At 39.5% G+C, this 13,985-nt stretch overlaps 1 pseudogene; it reads left to right on the top strand.

Annotated features, from left to right (window-relative positions):
* Positions 1–12,545: 12,545 nt before the first annotated feature.
* Positions 12,546–13,226, top strand: LOC149199568 (E3 ubiquitin-protein ligase RZFP34 pseudogene; annotated as a pseudogene).
* Positions 13,227–13,985: the final 759 nt, after the last annotated feature.

Below are 13,985 nucleotides of genomic sequence, written 5' to 3'. Positions count from 1 at the left end.
GAGTGAGGAGTGGCTCCAATGTCCCACTACTAGGACTAGTGATGTATGGTGTATAGATGTGTCTTGGGAATTTTTCTTAATTCAGAATCTTGTTAAGGCTAGCACGTTTTCATGCATGTTTTGTATATTTTTGTAAGACTACTCTTTAAACAATTGTAATTCATGTTTGCTTAACCTGTACTAATATAGTTGAACTAATTTGGTTGTTTTAGTACTTACATTGTTGAGAATGTGTTGTATTGGTTATCATTGTTGTCTCGTCCTTGTGGAATACTCCACGGGACATTAGAAAGGCATGTCTTGTTTACTGGTTATAATGACCGTCACATCCGTGTGGACTACTCTACTGGATGGTGTATGTGTTTTCCCTTGCACTTTTGTTTTAACAGCTGCCGCATTAGTTGTGGACTATTCCACTAGATGTTGGACAAACCCTTTCTGGTTTGCACGTGTCTCTTCCTGGGTGGTACTACTACCTCTCATTTAGAGGCTCACTTTACTCTCCCCCTTTGTAGTAAGAGAACCAAGACATGATTTACGTTACGCACTCACCAGACACACTTACCTTGTTGTTTGATGATACCAGCGTAACACTCTCATGTGCTGACATCCAAAGCCAAGGTAGATCTCTAATTTAATGGCAACCGGGCCATCATACCAGATGGGACTCCTACACCAAATGGTGTGAGGTCTAGTTGGGACTTCATATCGGGGAGATCCACTTGGTTGAAGGATTTCCACCACCGTCAACAGGGCACAACAATAACAATAGTGGCCTTTTATGGGGCACAACAATAACAATATGGGGGCTACATGGGCACAACAATACAATAAATGGGTTTCACTAATAACAATAAGGGGCTACATTAGTAGTATAGGGACCTAACATGCCCCTCGCCTTCAAAAAAGTGTTGTCCTCAACACTTGAGTAGTTCTGGATGCTTCTATTTAAAATTATCATCTTCCCATGCAGAATCTTCAACAGTTAAGTTCTTCCACTTGATGAGATACTCTGAAATTAATCAATTTCCTAGTTGTTGGCTTCTTGTTTCCATGACTGCTTCAAGTTCCAATATGATTTTTCCTTCCTCATCAAGTTTTGGCGATATTGTTTGAAATGGGAGCTTGTTACCTATAACCTTCTTTAAGATTGAAACGTGGAAAACTAGGTGCACTCGGGAAGATGCAGGAAGCTCCAATTTGTATGTCATAGTACCAATCTTTTGTAACACCTTGTAAGGACCATAGTAATTTGGTGATAATTTATTATCCTTCTTAGCTTGCTTGAGGGAAATTTGTTTGTATGGTTGTAGTCGTAAAAATACCCAGTCGCCTACATCAAAAATTATTTCACTGCAATGTTGATCTGCATGTTGTTTCATTCGATTATGCGTCAAAGTAAGGTTATCCTTTAAGAGTTGGAGAACTTATTGTTGATGCTTGATGTGATCTTCCACTGCTTGAACCTTAGAATATTCTCTTAAAGATGATGTGATGGATGGTGGATGATATCCATAAAGTGCCAATGCATTACAAGATAGGGTTGGATTCATTTCTTCTTTCTTTGGGGTTGGTTTCTGGTGTATATCCTCTTGTTTTGACATTTCTTGTTCCTTTTCTTCCTCCTCTTCACAATCTATGTATAATAATTTCTTCTCAACACACTTATGACCTTTAGTGTATTTTCTATCACAATTGTAACCAAGCCCTTTTTCTCTTTTTTCCTCCAACTGTTGTGGTGTCAACCTTGTAGGTTGTGGAAGGCTAGGAGCAACAACACTTCCGTCTTTATAGTTGTGAGTGGTAGACTTCCTTGTTGCCATAATTTTGCTTTCCACTTTTCTGGCCACCATGAATGCCTTCTCCAATGAATCAGGGTCCCAAAGGAAAACCTCATGTTGGATGTTATGCTTTAAAGTCCCTATGAAGACATCAATCCTAAGCTCCTCTGGAATATCATTTACCTTTATATTCACTTTTTTGAAGTCCTCAATGTGCTCTGTCATTGAACACTTTTGTTTGAGATTTATCAATTGGCTGAAGAAGGTGTTTCTCATTGTATCTTCATAATGTGTTATTATTTTCTCCATAAAAATTGACCAGGTGACAAGTGGTTTACGAGAACAAATCCATTTATACCATAGAACTGATTGGGTTCTAAATATAAAGATGCAATACATTCCTTTTGTGAGGGTTGCACATCATGTAGATCAAAATATTGCTCCATCTGTAGTATCCAAGTTACTGGATCCTTGCCATCAAAATTCCTCATATCTATCCTTGGAATATGGTAGGTCTTAAATCCAATGTTAGATTCTATGAAATCATGATTAGTGTTTCTTTTGTTCTCATCATGACTTTCCTCTACTACCTTTTCGTCATTAGGAAGTCTTTCTTGTAGCAAATTTGTCCAGCCTTCCTTCAAACCTTCCCTACCTTTCTTCAAATCTTTCATGTTGAATTTAAATTCTAATTCTATACCATAAATATTAGCTTCCATGGCATAGATAAAAATATTTAGGTTTTAACCCTGTACAGAAATTACCTGAATACGAATTCTAAAACAAAAAAAAATAAACAATGCGAGAGCATAACACATAAAACACATATACACAAAGATTTTCCCACTAGATCCCAAAAATGGGACTACCAACTTGATTTTTCATTATGTCCCTTTCAATGTTACAATACATATTTATACATGCCGAAGCATCCAATACCATGGACCGAAAACCATCGCGTCCAATACCATGGACCAAAAACCATTGCGTCCAAAAAACATGTGAGAAAATCATGCACAAAACCATAAGTGGGTCCGCCCAACCTAACATAGGGTCCAAAACCAAAATTTTCCGGGGCAGCCCATAAAGTGGGGTTACGGGTGCCCTCCAAACCCCCTGTTAACTATGTGGAAAGAATATAACACAACCCAACACTTAAATCCAATGTTAAATTCTATGAAATCATGATTAGCATTTCTTTTTTTCTCATCATGACTTTCCTCTACTACCTTTTTGTCATTAGGAAGTCTTTCTTGTAGAAACTTTGTCCAGCCTTCCTTCAAACCTTCCCTACCTTTCTCCAAATCTTTCATGTTGAATTTAAATTCTAATTCTATACCATATATATTAGCTTCCATAGCATAGATAAAAATATTTACCTTAGCTTCGATCGCATTCTTCAAATCATCCATCCAATCTTGCTTACTATGTGTTTCTATTTTCTTGGTTCGAGTCGTTTTTTCTTGCTTTTAGGAGCTCAATATTTAAATGATTGTAACTCTATAATTTCAGATATCCAAGTTCTAAAATTTCATCTTGTAGTATCCCTTTGAGTCCTCTTTCCAACCTCACAAGTCTTATCAAGATTGGATTCCCCAAGAAAGAGTTATGCGCAATCTCCCAGGATGACCTGATTATAGACTAGTTTAGTAGAGTGAACTTGTACGACATTCCACGTGTCACTGTTTCGACCTTTGGCCCTAAAAACGATACCAAACAAACTATAGTCCATCCTATTTTTGTCACTTTTTACAAAATTTGAATCTTATGTTCAAAGGGAAAGTTATGACAATTTTCCCTAGGTTACTTGTTTGAGATGGAATTCTGGAGCGTGCACAAACCCTAAATTACTCAACTCATATCTACACAAATATAGCGATAAAATACCTGAAATTTATATATGAAGTTAATCAAAAAAAAAATCTCAAATGGGTTTTAATTTAAGCTTCTGAAACTTTGTAGAAACAAATTTATAACGAAAATTCCATGATGACCTGTTTGAAGCAACAAAACCTTATAATCCAGAGCCCTGATACCAAATGGTATGCAACCAGCTCACAGAATAGAAGAAGAAATAGATCAACGACTTCAAAATTAGCTTATTATAGGGGGAAACCTCCTTTACATTACACAAATGAACAATTATTTGATGATACAATTGAAAAGACCTCCTTTCTATATATAGGAGTCTAAAGGGTCACAATATAATTAGAGCCTACATAACAATAATATTGTAAGGGAACAACAATAATAATAGTGGGATTCTATGGGGCACAATAATAACAATATGGGGACTACATGGACACAACAATACAATAAGGGGGTTGCACTAATAACAATAAGGGGCTACACTAGTAGTATAGGGACCTAACAGGACTTTACAAACCTTCCTGGTTTTCCAAATCCTCTTCCTACAAATGAATATATTTTGTGGAATGGTCCTAAATTTAATGGAGAATATTTGAGCTTGGATTTGAACCATATTTGAAAATTCCATGACTTTACTGATCTCATTAAAATCAAGAATCAAGATGTATTTCTGAGACTGTTTTATGATTCATTCCAAGGAAAGTGTAGAAGTTGGGTTGAAAGTTTACCTGTTAAATCCATAAGGTCTACAACACGCTTTTGGGTTATCTTTTTGGAAACATGGATGGAGAAGGAAAAGTTTGTGGCAAACCATGTTTCCATCCAAGGTTTTAGAAAATGGAATGATATGTTTACTGAAGATGAAGTGGATACAATTTTTTCTTCATTTTTGTCTTCTTATTTAAAGTCATGCAAATGTAGCTCAAAAGCTAAGAATTAGTTTTTGGATGAATTTGCCATGGACATTGAGAAAGAGTTTAAGGCTTTTAAAGATCACAAAATACCCCAAACTTTTCCATTTCATGGTTTTTATTTTGAAGTTTTATTTCATCGGAGTTAGAAAGACATCTTATTGCCTCTTAATATTGAGAATGGGTATGAGTTTGAAAACTCACAGTTGCAACAATGGTTTGACATAAAGAGCACATGTGAATTTTCCAACCACCACAGTCAAATTATAGAGTGACTTGAAGATCAATAAACAAACTATGGCATTCATGTCTTTTATGATCCCATAGGTGCCTTTATGGATGGTTTTTCAGCTTGTGTGTCCAACCATGTTTTCACTGTGGAAACAAGATACATCATGAGTGATCATTGCCCTTATATTTTTTAGTTTTCGTTTTGCCAAAGAAAAATCAAGGAGCCACATTATTGAACAGTTACTTGACTGGTTGAATTGGCATTTTCCTTTCACTTGATCTAACAATTATTTCATTAGTTTAGAGTAGGTAAGTGTGATTAATAAGCTTGTTGGGAAATCATCTCTTTCATCATGTGCATTTCAGTTTGCTTCATTTTGCAGAAGTTTTTCAGTTTAAGTGTGAGTTGACAGTTTGGTTTCAGTTTGAATCTCAATCTTATACAAAGGATGTAGTTTTTAGTTTGGTATGCAGTAGTTTCAATTTGAATTTAGTCTTAGTTGAATGACTAGATAAGAGTAGGTACAGGTGGCAGATTCAAATCAGGTGAGAAAGAAAGTCACAGGTCTCAAACTTTCAGCATCTAGTTCATTTTACAGTTTCCAGAATTTCAGAGTTTGGATTAGGCACCTGGTCCAGGAGGGTTATTTGCTGCTTATTAAGGTGACAGTGTCCCCGTTGGAGCCGATTGTTATCACAATTTAGTTTCAAGGTAATGGCTTCATGGGTAATGGCTTGGGTTAGTTGTTTAAATTTTTTCACAAAAATTTGGTGTGCGTTGACAGATAATTTGTTAACACTGGCTCAATGGGTTTAAAATGCAATTATCGATAAATTAAATGGCTACGAGTGTTTATTTTCTTAAAAAGTAGGTGTTATAGGAAAAAATGTGTTTTTGGTCTTCTTTGTGCCTATATATGCTCTCGGTTGTTGATGCAAGGTTCTTATTTATTTTTATAAAAAAATAAAAATATTGGGCTCAATGAGCTCCAACCTTCAAGTTTATTTCAACAACTAAGTCAACCAAATCTTCAATATAGCACATACTAATAATGTAGACCTTTTGTTGGAGGAAGCAGAAAAACTTAAATATTTTTTTTTGTAACATTGTTGATAGTTAATCCATCAGTGTTCCTTTTGAAAATATTTTGACAGTACGCTGACAATTAATTTGTCAATGACTAGAGTAGATACATTTTTTGAGGTGGTGATAAGGGGTTCTAGTCACAATAAAGCTCATGCAAGATGGATTCACGCACCAAGATTCATTTTTTATGAATCAAACCTGAGATCCATGGTGAACTTACTATTTTGAACATGATGACAAAACTTTATTTTTTAAGATTGTTTTCTCTTGTAAAAGATAGTAACTTTTGGCACGGTTTCCGAACCGCTGGAAATGAATTTTTGAAAACCAAAAGACATGTTTGTTTGGAACGGGCTCATTTAAATAAACCTCTCATTTTTTATACAAATATCATGGTTTGGGAGATATGAAGGAATATTTGGAGCCTATTTTTCAGGATTTCGCCAGAACTGATTTATTCTATGTTTAGAAAAATGCCTAATCAACTTTCAATTGGAGAGCCACCTCATCAATTTGAATTCGGGATCAGATAGTATCTCCTCCTTGATTTTTTTTATTAGTAAGCTAAAGATATATGAAGAGGTTTGAGATCCATTATTTTTGGATCTTGAACAGTTTGTAAGTATTCTATAAAGTAGATCATGAAAGAGGACCAAGGGTTCAGAATTTTTGAAAAAACATACCTTGTATATACTTTTGAAATTAATATATTTGCTAAAGACAGTGTTACATGTACAATTTCTAGAGATTCATATGTGAATGGTTTCATGTATGTTTTCCTACTATGCTTATTATCTCCTTAGTCAAAACTTTGATCATTAAGTCTTCAGTATTTGAAAAAGCCTATATGTATTGGAATTCTTACTGAATGCTTAGGTTAATGTTTTTCAAAATACTTATGTGTTTTTCAATTTAGATATCATTTACAGAAATCATATTTCTCTTTTTTTGGTATTTATTTTCTACCGTCTTCTACTATACCTTGATGATGATTTGTCTAAAAAACTATAATTTATCTTGTTTTTGTTAGAATTGTTCATTTAACCAGTGGCTAACATCTTTTTCTATCAATGACATTAATATTGAAGACCATTCCCGTGCACAGCAACCGCAGAGGAGCCACAGCGATTACAGAGGAGCCACAGCCACCGCCATGAGTGCACCTGGGGGTGGGGAGCCTTCTCCCACCCTGCCAATCTCTTCAGAGGAAGCTTTCCGAAGACTACTAACGCAGAAAGGGAAGAAAAAATCGATTCCAGAAGTCCCGAAATTCATCAAAAAACTGGAAGAAATACCTGAGATCGCCCTGCCAGAAGACCAACCGATAAAAATCGCCCTAGCCCTGGCTGACAGAGGGTTGGTAGGACAATTTATGGGACGCTGGCCCTCTACAAAAACAACAGATGACTGGATCCAACGCAACTGGAGACCTCAGCTGAAAAACAATGTGATCTGCTATGCTATTGGAAGAGGGTATTTCATTTTCGAGTTCACCTCCAAAGAAGATCGAGATCTGGTTTTCAGAAACGGTCCGTATTTCATGGGAAATCAGGGTCTGTATCTCAATAAGTGGACCCCTAACTTCGATCCCTCTGTCGATGCCCCTAAAGAGGTCCTAGTCTGGGTTCGGCTCCCTAATCTTCCGATCCATTGCTGGAGCTATCACACCTTGCAGAAGATTGGAAATGGTCTAGGTCGTTTCATTGACAAAGCAGATAACAAGGGCCAATATACCTATGCAAGAATCTGTGTGGAAGTCGATATGGAAGCTGGACTGCCCGAAGCGGTAAAACTTACAGTTGGAGAATGGCACCACTATCAAAAATTGGACTACAAGCATTTGCCGTTCAAATGTAGAACCTGTCACGAACATGGACACTTCCAACGAAACTGCCCAAAAGCTCCAACCGGGGACAAGATGGACGAAGAATGATGGAAAGAGATCAAAAAGGGCAAGGCAGTCCCAAAACCAACTGAGAAGAAAAATTCAGGGCCATTGGTGAAGCCCCAGCCTAAACCAAAAGCCAAAGAAGTTCCAAAAGAAGGCTCTTCCTCTAGGGAAAAGACGGACGCCATTGGGATCCAAGAGGAACCAGAAGACCCGTCGAAGAAAGTGAAAGAAGCCGAGGCAAAGTCAAATTTTCCTCCATCAGAGGATGATCAAGGGGGAAAAGAAGAAAACGAGGAGCACATCAGTCTGGGCACCGATTCTGAGGGAGATTCAGAAGATGGAGTCTCTGAATCAGACAGCTCGCAAGTCACTCCTATCAAGTCGGCCAGGGGTCGAAAGTCCAAAAAGAAACAGAGAGAGGAAAAAACTTATCTAGATGTACTCCAAGGCTCTCAGAAAACTCTCAAAGGAATGATGAATACCAGATCCAGGCATAAGCATGGTTAGGCTCCAAAAGGAGCCACAACCTCCCAAGCCAGTAAATAATGAAATACGTCTCCTAGAACTGCAAAGGGTTAGGCAGCAGGTTGAAAGAAGAAGCTCTGAAAGACATTGTGAGGATGTACTCGCCTGAAATCCTTCTCATCCAGGAGACAAAGCTGGAGGACCTTCTAATCCTCCAAGCAAGCAAATCATTCTGGCATAAAGGCCAAGGGAGAGCAGTCAGTGCCAGAGGCGCCTCTGGAGGGATTGCCTCCTTTTGGGACAGCTCCAAATATGATCTGATTTACGAAGAATGTTGCCCCCATTGGCTATTCACTAAGCTCCTCCACAAAGAATCTGGCCATCAAGTAAGTATGTTCAATCTATATGCTCCGGTCTTACCATCTGAGAAAAAAATTTGTTGGGACTCGCTCCAGTCCTATCTTTTCTTGCACAATCCAGAAAATATTATTATTGCAGGTGATCTGAATGTTACGCTAGCTGCAGAAGAGAAAAAGGGGGGCTCGCTGGTCAGGGACCCAGCTAGAGAATGGGTTGAAGACCTCATTTTAGGTTGGGATTTGGAGGATATCAAGCCCACATCTGGGAAATTCACCTGGTCCAACAAAAGGATAGGCCCCGGCCACATTGCTGCTCACTTGGACAGATTTCTAGTCCAATCCTCCTTCTTGACATGTGGTCTAATGGCCACCTCTAAAATTCTACCGAATTACACCTCTGACCATAAACCCATTCTGCTTGAGCTCTCCTTGGATGGAAATCTGGGCCCCATTCCCTTTAGATTCAGTTCTCTATGGATTCATCAAGAAGGTTTCCAGGAGGTGGTCTCCGAGGCCTGGAACCGGCAAGTTCAAGGATCCCCTTTCTTTGTGTGGGAAGAAAAATTGAGGGGACTTAAAAGAGAGCTCAAGGAGTGGGCTAAAAGGTTGAAAATGCCCACCGCCAAAAGAAAGGAGATGCATGACAGTTTAGCAGGCCATCAATTAACAATGGAGAATTCCAATGTAACTCAAATCCTTCTTCAAAAAGAAGTAGAGTTGCAAAAAGATCTCCATAAAGCAAGTAGGGATGAAGAAGAGTTCTAGAGACAGAAGTCCAGAAATCTTTGGTTACAGGCCGGAGACAAAAATACAAGCTACTTCCATAAGCAAGCTGAAGCACGCAAGCACTTCAAAACAGTAAATGAAATTCATTATCAAAACACTGTGGTTAAAGATTTTGAAGGCATAAAGCGAGCAACCCACTCCTACTTCAAAGATCTTTACTCGACCCCGGAAGACCCTCCTATCGATTCTCAAGCCTATCCGATTGATCTAATACCTCACTGTGTTCAAGATTCTGACAATACTATGCTGACTGCTCCGATCAGTATGAATGAGATTAAAAAAGCATTGGATTGCATGGAACCGGATAAAGCTCCGGGCCCTGATGGGTTCACAGCAAGGTTCTATCTGACTTGCTGGCCTACAATTAAAAAAGATCTGCTGAGAATGGTCCGGAAATCTCAGACTTGTACCAAGATTGGAGGCAGTACCAACTCGGCCTTCCTTGCCTTGATTCCGAAAGATAAAGGCGCCACCGACTTCAGCAGATACCGACCCATCTCTCTGTGTAATACAAGTTATAAACTAGTTACAAAAATAATAGCCAACCGTCTTAAGAAAATTCTGCCAGTCATCATCCCTGAAAACCAAGGAGGATTCATCAAAGGGAGAAAGATTCTTGACAATATTGTGCTAGTGCAAGAAGCAATTCACTCAAGTTGTCATCGAAAAGAGAAAGGCATGGTGATTAAGCTAGATTTGACAAATGCCTTTGATAGGGTGAGACATGATTTCCTGTTTTCTGTGATGGAGAAATTTGGCTTCTCAAAAGCTCTCATAACATGGGTGAAAGCCTGCATTGCCTCTCCTTGGATAGCGCCTTTGGTTAATGGTCGTTCAACAGAATTATTCTAGGCCTCGAGGGGGCTAATACAAGGTTGCCCGTTGTCCCTGCTTCTTTACGCCATTCAAGCTTCGGTGCTCAGCTTCCAACTAGACTACTGTCAACAGATCCAAACTCTGCCAGGCCTGAGGATGGCTCACAAGGTTAAAGACATAAATCATGCCCAGTTTTTTGATGATACATTATTGCTTGGAGGAGCTAGCATAAATTCTGCTAGGATTTTCAAGAAGGAGCTGGACACTTATAGGGAGGTTTCAGGCAGCAAGATCAACTATCTAAAAAGCACGATCTATGGTTGGAATTGCTCGATCAAGGAATTGACAGACATAGCAAGGTTGTTAGAAATGGAAGGAACCCTAACCTAGGAGTCATTTAAGTATCTTGGGATCCCAATCTTCAAATCAAATCCCAAGGTAGCTCACTGGATGCCTCTGCTAGAAAATCTAAAACTCAGAATACAAGCTTGGGGAGCCTCATGGTTGAATAATGCTGGGAAGGTAATTCTAATGAAATCTGTTCTCATAAGTCTACCGTTATATCAGAACTCCATTCTTCTAGCCCCTAAAACCTTTATTAGTAAAGTGGATGGTCTCCTGAGAAGATTTCTATGGGAGGGAGGAAAAAATAATGAAAGAAGGCTCCATTTAGTAAACTGGGACACTCTTAAGAAGCCATTCTTAGAAGGAGGTCTCCAAATGTGAGATCTGGCAGCCCAAAATCTTGCTCTGGGCTCCAAGCTCCTCTGGAAACACTGTTTTTGGGAATCCTAATTGGAGCAAGAGAGTTCTGTGGAAAAAATATTTTCATGGGCAGCGCTTGAGGTGTTTGGACCAGCCTCCAAGAATAACCAAAGGATCACCGGTATTCAAACTCTGTCTTACAGCTATGAAACAGTTCAGTCACAAGCTATACTAGATCCCAGGCAATGGGAAAAAAATAAGAATTTGGGAAGATTCGATCCTTGGAGATCAGCCCTTGAATCAGATAGCAAAACTTGTAAATATCAAAGTTTGGCTTCAAGCCAACAATCTGGAAACCCTTTGGGACATCTCCAATTGGACAGATGATGCAAGAAGACTTTGGGATGGTTGGAATCTGGGGGAGGTCCCTCATTGGCTGGATGGTGAAGCCACTTTACTATTGGATTTGCTCCAAGGAAAATCTCCCTTAAAGGCCTCTTCTAAGGACAAAAGAGGGTGGGGCTCTCTCTCAAGCTCATACTCAGTAGCAGAAGGTTACAAAAGTATGATGGTTGTCCCAAACATTCCCCCAGATGCAACGCAACGGAAATTTATTTGGTCCTTTCCTGCTCTCCCTAAAATTGACTTCTTTTGCTGGACTTTAGTGCATAAAAGTATCCTCACTAGAGATAACCTAAGAATGCATGGAATGGAAGGTCCCTCCAGGTGCCCTCTTTGTGTTTCGAATGAAGAAACATCTAATCACCTGTTGTTACTGTGCCCCTTTGCTCAAGAAGTTTGGAGGGGTGTCCTGATGTTAGGGCCTGACAAAATAGAGCTTCCCGGAAATATTCCAGACCTGCTAAGAAACTGGGCCAAATTATCCCCGTTCTGTCTCTTCAAAAAAATCCTTCTCAAGACTGGCTGGATGTGGATTCCCAAATTCACATGCTGGAAACTGTGGCTAGAGAGGAACAACAGAATTTTTAGGGAGGAGAGTTGTAATCCAGTCAGAATTATATCTAAGATCAAAGCTCTGTTGGGTGAGGCCTTAGAAGCCAAACCCGCCATAAGAAATGGTAGGACTCTGGACAGCGAGGAAGATCAATGGCTAAAAGAGCTAGTTCCAAACCATCAGAATAGACCCATTCCTCCTATTAAAGCCCCCTCTCATTGGGAAATTCGTCTGGAAGAACAGGAATTCATCAAATGGAGATCAACTTTGGATGATCACTGCCTATTCTTCAATGGGGCCTCTAAAGGTAACCCAGGAGCGACGAGTGGCGGTGGAGTTATCTTGAGTCCAGGTGGCTCAACTGAGCTGCGTTTTGCTTGGGTTCTGGGGCACGAAACTAACAATAGAGTGGAGTCTCTTGCTCTGTCGCAGGGTCCATATTTGGCTATCAAGAGGAATCTCCTCTCCATCTCATTATTTGGAGACTCTAGACTAATTACCCAGGCTATGAACTTTCAAAAGATCCCTTCTCAGGTAAATTTAGCCCCCACACTCAAAAAAAATGAGACTAGTTTTGCCCAAGTTTCGCAAAATCTCCTTCAATCATATTCTGAGGAAGTTAAACTCACAGGCAGACTTGGCTGCCAATCAAGGCTCTATCCGTAGCAAGAGATCTCTGTTAGTTAATGATGTTGAATCGGACTGCAACATTCCTTAATTCTGGAGAAGACTGGGCCTCTGCTCCTATGAGCAATCCACTGGTTCAGATTTCTCTCCACTCTATGTTGGACTTCACCGCTGCGTCTCACTGCAATCAGTTGGGTAGGTGCTGGGGGGTTCACGAGGGCTCCTTCAAGGCTAGATTAGAGAGCAGAAAGGCCACGGCTGCATTCTATGTTGAAACGGCAAGCAATGCCGGCAATGTTGACATCCCTCTTGGCAATCCTCTAGGATGTTGCTACTCTATCCGCTTGAAGGATTGCCACCCTTGTGTGGAAAAAGCAATGCACCACAACTGCCCTATGTGTTTTGAGTATTTATTCGACTCTACAAAGCTTATCAGCGTATTGCCTTGTGGTCACACTATTCACATGCATTGCTTGAAAGAGATGCACGAGCATCTTCAATTTGCTTGTCCAGTGTGCTCCAAATCTGTCTGTGATATGTCTAAATTGTGGGAGAAACTTGACCGAGAGGTTGCTTTGACTCCAATGCCTGAAGCTTACCAGAACAAAATGGTTTGGATCTGTGGAGTAACTTCTGAAGTAAATTTTCACATTGTTGCACACAAGTGTCAAAGTTGCAATTCTTATAACACCCGGCAGACCAGGGGAGGTCCTTCTGCAAGTTCATGGAGATCTCATCTTTGATATTCTCAAATGTTCAGATTCATGTATCCCTCTTTACCACTTGTAAGGTTGCCTTAGCACTGCTTATGTGGCATGAAAAACAGTTGTACTACAAATTGCTTTGCAGTGGGTCTCCTCTCTACAAGCAAGGATGCAGAGCTAAGACGCGGCATGCAAAAGCAGCGGAAATCCAAGACACCATTCTGAACCCAGATCAAGTGTATATTCAAGCCATTATCTGCAATCACAGTGTAATTCCTTCAGCGAACTTACCAAAAGCTAAATGTACTCTCCTCGCCTCCTATCAAAATGAAAGCAAAATCTGTAACAAGGAAATACAAAGTAGCCTTGTTAAAGCCCTCGGCAGCTGTTTTGCCGAATCTTAAATAAAAACTAGCCATTATTGTCAAAAAAAAAAAACATATTTTTCTATCAATGACTCAATGCCCAATGGTCTCTTTCTCTTTTCTTTCCAAATAAATTTCATGTGTTACCAATTAAATCTGGCCAATGAGCATCTAATTAACCTACTACTATAGTGACCTTGAGTGGTAGTGCTAAGGAGAAATCCCTCTCCAGATTGAAGGGCCAGCTTTCAATCCCAAAGTGGTTTGAAGGTTACCTCAGTTAGTTTCCTTTCACAGCCAATGAAAACTTCTGAGTGATAACAGTAAGTAAAGCATCTAGTTTGGCCTTTCCTTTCCTTCGTTATTTCTTCCCATTTGGAAATCATTCAACCCTTTCACTTCAAAGTTTTATGAGTATTCAAGATGATTCCTA

The sequence above is a fragment of the Pinus tabuliformis genome, chromosome 2_1, assembly GCF_031772625.1.
Source record: "Pinus tabuliformis cultivar Carrire ecotype Pingquan chromosome 2_1, CPIR1, whole genome shotgun sequence".
NCBI classification, from domain to species: Eukaryota; Viridiplantae; Streptophyta; class Pinopsida; order Pinales; family Pinaceae; genus Pinus; species Pinus tabuliformis.
Note: the sequence above shows the minus strand (reverse complement) of the source record. Positions and strands in the feature narration are given on the sequence as shown.